This window comes from Oncorhynchus kisutch, linkage group LG6, assembly GCF_002021735.2.
Source record: "Oncorhynchus kisutch isolate 150728-3 linkage group LG6, Okis_V2, whole genome shotgun sequence".
Lineage (NCBI taxonomy): Eukaryota > Metazoa > Chordata > Actinopteri > Salmoniformes > Salmonidae > Oncorhynchus > Oncorhynchus kisutch.
Window position 1 is genome coordinate 29,366,275 of NC_034179.2, and position 7,593 is coordinate 29,373,867.

Here is a 7,593-nt window from a genome sequence, read left to right on the forward strand (position 1 = left end):
AGTCCTGAGGCATGGTCCTAGGGCTTAGGTCCTCCGAGAGAGAGAAAGAAAGAGAGAATTAGAGAGAGCATACTTAAATTCACACAGGACACCGGATAGGACATGAGAAGTACTCCAGATATAACAAACTGAACCTAGCCCCCCGACACATAAACTACTGCAGCATAAATACTGGAGGCTGAGACAGGAGGGGTCAGGAGACACTGTGGCCCAATCCGATGACACCCCCGGACAGGGCCAAACAGGAAGGATATAACCCCACCCACTTTGCCAAAGCACAGCCCCCACACCAATAGAGGGATACCTTCAAGCACCAACTTAACATCCTGAGACAAGGCCGAGTACAGCCCACAAAGATCTCCGCCACGGCACAACCCAAGGGGGGGCGCCAACCCAGACAGGAAGATCACATCAGTGACTCAACCCACTCAAGTGACGCACCCCTCCTAGGGAAGGTATGAAAGAGCCCTAGTAAGCCAGTGACTCAGCCCCTGTAATAGGGTTAGAGGCAGAGAATCCCAGTGGAAAGAGGGGAACCTGCCAGGCAGAGACAGCAAGGGCGGTTAGTTGCTCCAGAGCCTTTCCGTTCACCTTCACACTCCTGGGCCAGACTACACTCAATCATATGACCCACTGAAGAGATGAGTCTTCAGTAAAGACTTAAAGGTTGAGACCGAGTTTGCGTCTCTCACATGGGTAGGCAGACCATTCCATAAAAATGGAGCTCTATAGGAGAAAGCCCTGCCTCCAGCGGTTTGCTTAGAAATTCTAGGGACAATTAGGAGGCCTGCGTCTTGTGACCGTACCGTAGCGTACGTGTAGGTATGTACGGCAGGACCAAATCAGAGAGATAGGTAGGAGCAAGCCCATGTAATGCTTTGTAGGTTAGCAGTAAAACCTTGAAATCAGCCCTTGCCTTGACAGGAAGACAATGTAGGGAGGCTAGCACTGGAGTAATATGATCAAATTTTTTGGTTCTAGTCAGGATTCTAGCAGCCATATTTTGCACTAACTGAAGTTTATTTAGTGCTTTATCCGGGTAGCTGGAAAGTAGAGCATTGCAGTAGTCTAACCTACAACTTTTTGTTTGTGGCAAGAATTCTATATAATAATTTTAGCTGAAAAGCACGAAGTCTTGAATCTTGCGTCGTTTTATATATCAACTCAAACACCCTGTACCATGGAATTGGCATGGCCGATTTCAAGTTTTCATAACAATAGGTCATCTGCATTTTTGGACTCCGACTATGGCTGATTACATTGTATTCCACGAGGAAACTGCGTGGCAGGCTGACCACCTGTTATGTGAGTCCAGCAAGGAACCAAGGTAAGTTGCTAGCTAGCATTAAACTTATCTTGTAAAAAACAATCAATCAATCTTCACATAATCACTAGTCAATTACACATGGTTGATGATATTTAACTAGCTTGTCCTGCGTTGCATATAATCAATGTGGTGCATGTTAATTTATCATCGAATCACAGCCTACTTTGCCAAATGGGATGATTTAAGCGCATTCACAAAAAAAGCACAATCGTTGCACCAATGTACCTAACCATAAACATCAATGCCTTTCTTAAAATAATACACAGAAGTATATATTTTTTAAACCTGCATATTTAGTTATAAGAAATTCCTGTTAGCAGGCAATATTAACTGGGGAAATTGTGTCACTTCTCTTGTGTTCATTGCACGCAGAGTCAGGGTATATGCAACAGTTTGGGCCACCTGGGTCGTTGCGAACTAATTTGCCAGAATTTGACATAATTATGACATAACATTGAAGGTTGTGCAATGTAACAGCAATATTTAGACTTAGGGTTGCCGCCCGTTCGATAAAATACAGAACAGTTCCGTATTTCACTGAAATAATAAACGTTTTGTTTTCAAAATGATAGTTTCCGGATTTGACAATATTAATGACCAACGGCTCGTATTTCTGTGTTTAATTACATTATAATTAAGTCTATGATTTGATAGAGCAGTCTAACTGAGCGGTGGTAGGCGGCAGCAGGCTCGTAAGCATTCATTCAAACTTTACTGCGTTTGCCAGAAGCTCTTAGCAATGCTTGCCCCACAGCGCTGTTTATGACTTCAAGCCTATCAACTCCTGAGATTTGGCTGGCAATACTAAAGTGCCTATTAGAACATCCAATAGTCAAAGGTATATGAAATACAAAAGGAATAGAGAGAAATAGTCGACATGTCAAAATTCCTATAATAACTACAACCTAAAACTTCTTAACTGGGACTATTGAAGAACTGGGAATATTGAACCACCAGCTTTCATATGTTCTCATGTTCTGAGCAAGGAACTTAAACGTTCGCTTTTTTACATAGCACATATTGCACTTTTACTTTCTTCTCCAACACTGTTTTTGCATTATTTAAACCAAATTGGGCATTGTTTCATTATTTATTTATTATATTAAGTTAAAATAAGTTCAGTGTTCATTCAGTATTGTTGTATTTGTCATTACTACAAATATATACCAAAATAAGCAGACATCGATTTATATTATATATATATATATAAAACTTTTTTATTTTTTATAAAAAAATACATTTATATTAAAAAAAATATTGAAAAATATACAACAAAATATATACATATATAGATTTTTTTTTTTTTTTTTTAATCGATTAATCGATTATACCGATTAATCGGTATCGGCTTTTTTGGTCCTCCAATCGGTATCGGCGTTGAAAAATCATAATCGGTCGACCTCTAATTGGTACATCAAAAATCTCTTCAACTATTTTGCTATCTGTATGGCTATCTGTATGGCACAGCTTGGTCCTCAAAATAAACTGGTATACTTTCCTATTTAAGCTATTTTTATTCCTCTGACAGTTTGATCCTTTATATTGGACAGACAGACCAGTTCCCTACCTCCTCCCACTGCCACCTGGGGTAATGCTTTAATCAATTGGATGTACTCTTGGATTGAGCAGACCTTCCCGTACAATTCTGATAACTCCATGAAGGACATAACTCTACCATTACAATATAATTTAAGAACAAAATACCCTTTTCAAACATCTTTCCCATAAATACAGGTATTTTTTCAACCAGCACATTTGAGTTCAGCCATAATATTTGTTCTCTCTTTTCAGGGGGATGAAATTTAAATCGTAGCCAGCTCTGCAATGCTTGTTTGAAAGACTTTGAGACTTTGAAAGTAGTATCATTTTCAATTACCCGGACTATTTGCATTGACCCCCCCTCACCACTTTGTTTTTACTCTGCTGCTACTCGCTGTTTATTATCTATGCATATTCACTTTACCCCTACTTACATGTACAAATGACCTCGACTAACCTGTACCCCTGACTCAGTACCGGTATCCCCTGTATATAGCCTCATTGTTATTTTGTCACTTTTTTTCCTGCTTTTTGTTTATTTAGTAAATATCTTAACTCTATTTTCTTAACTGCATTGATGGTTAAGGGATTGTAAGTAAGCATTTCATGGTATGGTACCCCCTCCCCTACCTGGGCTCATACTTGGTTGACCGGGGTGCAGGCAGTGGAACTCAGTGATGAGTTCACTACTGTAAGGATGACGGTGTTTCCATCAGATGTGGGAAGACCAGTGACAAAGTCCAGGGATATGTATGACCAGGGACGACAAGGAACAGGAATCGTCTGGTTGGGAACGCTGCACCTCACAGACCTGATTCTCTATTCCCCAGCTGAGTGCCGCCAGGATAGTCTCGGGGTCCAAGGCAGTAGCCACAGGGCTATAGCGGCATGAAAGTGCATCCGGCTTGACATTCTTGGATCCCGGGTGGTAGGAAAGGGAGAAGTTAAACCCACCTAGCTTGCCTGGAATTGAGACGCTTGGCGGTGCGGAGATATTCCAGGTTATTGTGATCAGTCCACACAATAAAAGGATGTTCCGCCCCCTCCAACCAGTGCCTCCACTCCTCCATTGCCATCTTCACCGTGAGAATCTGACAATTCCCCACATCGTAATTCCTCTCTGTGGCGTTAAAAATATGGGAGAAGTCAGCGCAGGGATGCAGCTTGAGGTCCAGGGCATAACGCTGGAACAGAACAGCCCCCACTCCGACATCCGAAGAGTCGGCCTCCACCACGAACTGACAGGATGGGTCAGGATGAACTAATATGGGATCTGTGGTGAAATGGTGCTTGAGGTCCCAGAACGCTCGGTCAGCAGCTGGGGACCACGTGAACGAACCTAGGGAGAGGTGAGTGAAGACAGGGGGGAAGCCAGGGTGCTGTAACCCCGGATTAAGCGGCATTTCTTTTTTGAAAAACCCAGGAAGAGTTGCAGCTGCACTCCGGACGTAGGTTGGGGCCAATCCACCACCACTCATCTTTGTGTCGCTGAAGCCAAAAGAATCCCAATACCACGGGAACCTGAGGAGACAATAAGAATATATTGGATACCCTCGCTGTGATTGCCTGACACTTGTAGGTTGATGGGAGTGGTGTTGTGGTTGACCCTGCCTATAGAGCACCCGTCCAGCTCTCTAACATCCATGGGAATGGAGAGGGGCTGAGTGGGAATGCCCAGCATAAATGAAAAAACTCTCATCAGGCCCAGAGCCATTGAGTACCCGGAGAGATTTCGACTGGCTCCCCTACAGCAGGATGTCATGGAGAGGGGTGCGAGTAAAGGGAGAGGGAAAGTTCTCCGTATGGCCCACCAGAGTACTCGCCCATGCTGGTGAGCCTGGTCTTTTAGTGGGCACGCCATCGTCGAGCAGTCCAAGGGGAAGGAGGAGGGCTGCAGCTCGAAGATGAGGGAACCCTGAGCGAGAAACGGCAGACAGGTTCCCGACTCTCCAGCGAAGCGTTCCGTTGGAGGTAAGCAGGATTCTTGAGAAGCCGGGGTGGCAGGGAGAGACGCGTTGCTGACAGCCAGATTACTGAGGGGCTGGGAGGTTACCGTTGTGGTACTATAGAACTAGAAAATAGAACTAACAAGAAACAGGAGTGTGGGAAAACACGCTAGTAGGTTTGACAAGACAAACTGGCAACAGAAACAGAGAACATAGGTATAAATGCACCAGGGATAATGGGGAAGATGGACGACACCTGGAGGGGTGTGGAGACAAGCACAAAGACAGGTGAAACAGATCAGGGTGTGACAGGCATGTGATTTGATGTCTCTAGCCTTTCTAGTGAGGGTGATCAGGCCCCACCAGAAAGTCAGAACTGTCATTCAACACCATTAAGTATTTTCTTTCCCTGTACTTCAGACTACATTTCCATCATTCTGCTTACCTAGTTTACATTGGGTTTTTCAGTACCCTTCTTATCAGGAGAATTTACATGGGTAACCACCACTAACAAATATTCATAAATGGTGTGTTGCGTGTGCTGGCGTGTGTGGTAAAACGTAGTGCAAAAACAAACAAATGGCCAGGCCTTACTTAATTGGGAGCTTCCTTTACAGCCGGATCCAGGTACCTTTTATACTTTATAAAACTGCATAATTTCACTAACTGCTCTCCCAAGACAACAGCCTCGGGAAACATTACAAAGAGAGAGATAGGGACACCCCATCCTCTCCTGGAAGAGAGTGTGTACATTTTGTTAGTATTCACTATGCTAAATCTAAATCAGCAAAACAAAAGTTTTAATTACAGACAAAACAAAACATAACTTCTGGGAGCCCACTGTCTTCCTTCCACTCATCCCAACGTTTACGTACCCTTTATGTAGCCTGTACTACACTTAGACATGGAGACATTCCTCTCGCCACCGAGTCTAACGATTTCCTTCCGTACATGACTGGTCTCTCTTTTCCCCATGATTTTGTGTCACCACCTCATTACAAAATTGGTAAGTTTAGGTTTGGTAACCCCAATGCTGTCGCTTGACAGAATTGCTTTATCAAAACTCCACAATTACTCACAATATTAACTCCACTCTAATTTCTTGTGAGGACCCCTCCTTCCTTTAGTCAATTCTATTTCAGAATAAAGTGTCTCACAAGATTAAACAAAAACCACGGTTTTTAGCCGTGCCAATTTTAACTTGTTACCTTTTAGAATCCTTTCCCCTGTCATTTCGCAAAGGCTATAATTTTCCCTTGGCAAATTTCTCATCATAAGGAATCAGTGATATCTGAGCGCCGATATCTATTACAACGTTGTGATACGTGGCCTCCTACATCCCCCTCCACATAGAAACCGTCCTCTCGCCTAACCACAATCGACCATAGAGGCCAGCCAGCCCAATGTGAAGTTTTCCTGCCCCACTGCTGTCTAGTGCGCCAAATGTCTGCATTGCAGCGTTCCCTCCAGAAGAAGCGGGTTGTTGGATTCAGGGTAAACTTTGAACATTAAGATATTAAAGACATGATAGATCAGACTCATTGTGTATAAGGAGTGAAAGAGACTGGGTTTTATGTCAGGAGGTAATGGGTCTCTGTCGAAAGACAGATGGCTTTGGAATGTGTTGGGCAAACGGGAGATCACAGGATTGCTATAGGGGAAGCGGATGGACATCTGTAGATTAGGCAACGGAGGGGTTGAGGTCAGGTCAGATCCCCTGAAGGGAGTAATAAGGGTTTATTATCCTAGTACCCTCTTCCTGTGGAACCATAAGATGTTAGGATTGGAGAGAAGGAGTGTTCAAAGTGGAGTATATATACTTGTGATGGTGAGAACATGTTTTTGTCTGAATTACAACTGTAACAACCCTTTGGGAATAATTAAACTTGGTTAAGCTTCTCTAGTGTCCGGGAGTTATTTACTCTGAAAAATTAAAACGTAACAGAGTGCAGTAGGCTCCAGTACACTCATTCTACCAATGACCGACGGTCCCACATTTAAAACAGGGATTTATCGCCCTACGCGTCTGTATTTTTTCACTACTTTTCCTTCCCTGTTTCTTCGTCTTACTTGGGCCGTTAAAACCACTGTTAGTGACTTTCACTGTAGCCGTATTAACTACTCACACAGCTGCGAAGTGAGCGGAATTAGATTCTACTCTCAAGGCTGGCTGTACTATTTCATCCCAATGAGAATATTGGTCCACTACCCCCGCAAAAGCCGGTTTCAAACCTGCCATCTAAGCAGAGATACAAATAATTATATAAAAGGTACTCATATACCCAGCCCTTTCGATGCTGAGTACATCTTCAATTTTTTTGTTCCATCGGTTTTGCTTTTCTGTTGATAGAATGCTGAAATCAAAACGCTAGTGTATTGAGATTGATTTATTTTGTCATTGTGCCAACTCACAATAGCATCTCTGAATTCTTTATTAGATTGGAATTTTCTGTCAGCAGAGATGCGGACCAATTTGATCCAGTTTGCTAAATTATTCCCATATTCGAACATAATTGGTACAATGCTTGTGCGCTTTTTTAGCGCCTCTATGGCTTTACTATAGTTTTCCTCTTCTATTCCCCCTTTTACAAGAGTTTCAGAGAACACGGGTGCCATCTCAATAGTGGCTACTTCTGCGCCTCTCTCGACGGTGTTTAGATTTCCTAATTCACTACTCTAATAATTTTCCATGGTAGTGATACCCACTTTCCCTGAGAGTAGGTATGGTATTTATACCTATTAATTGGTCACGGCAACTGATACCCTGTATTAAAACCAACA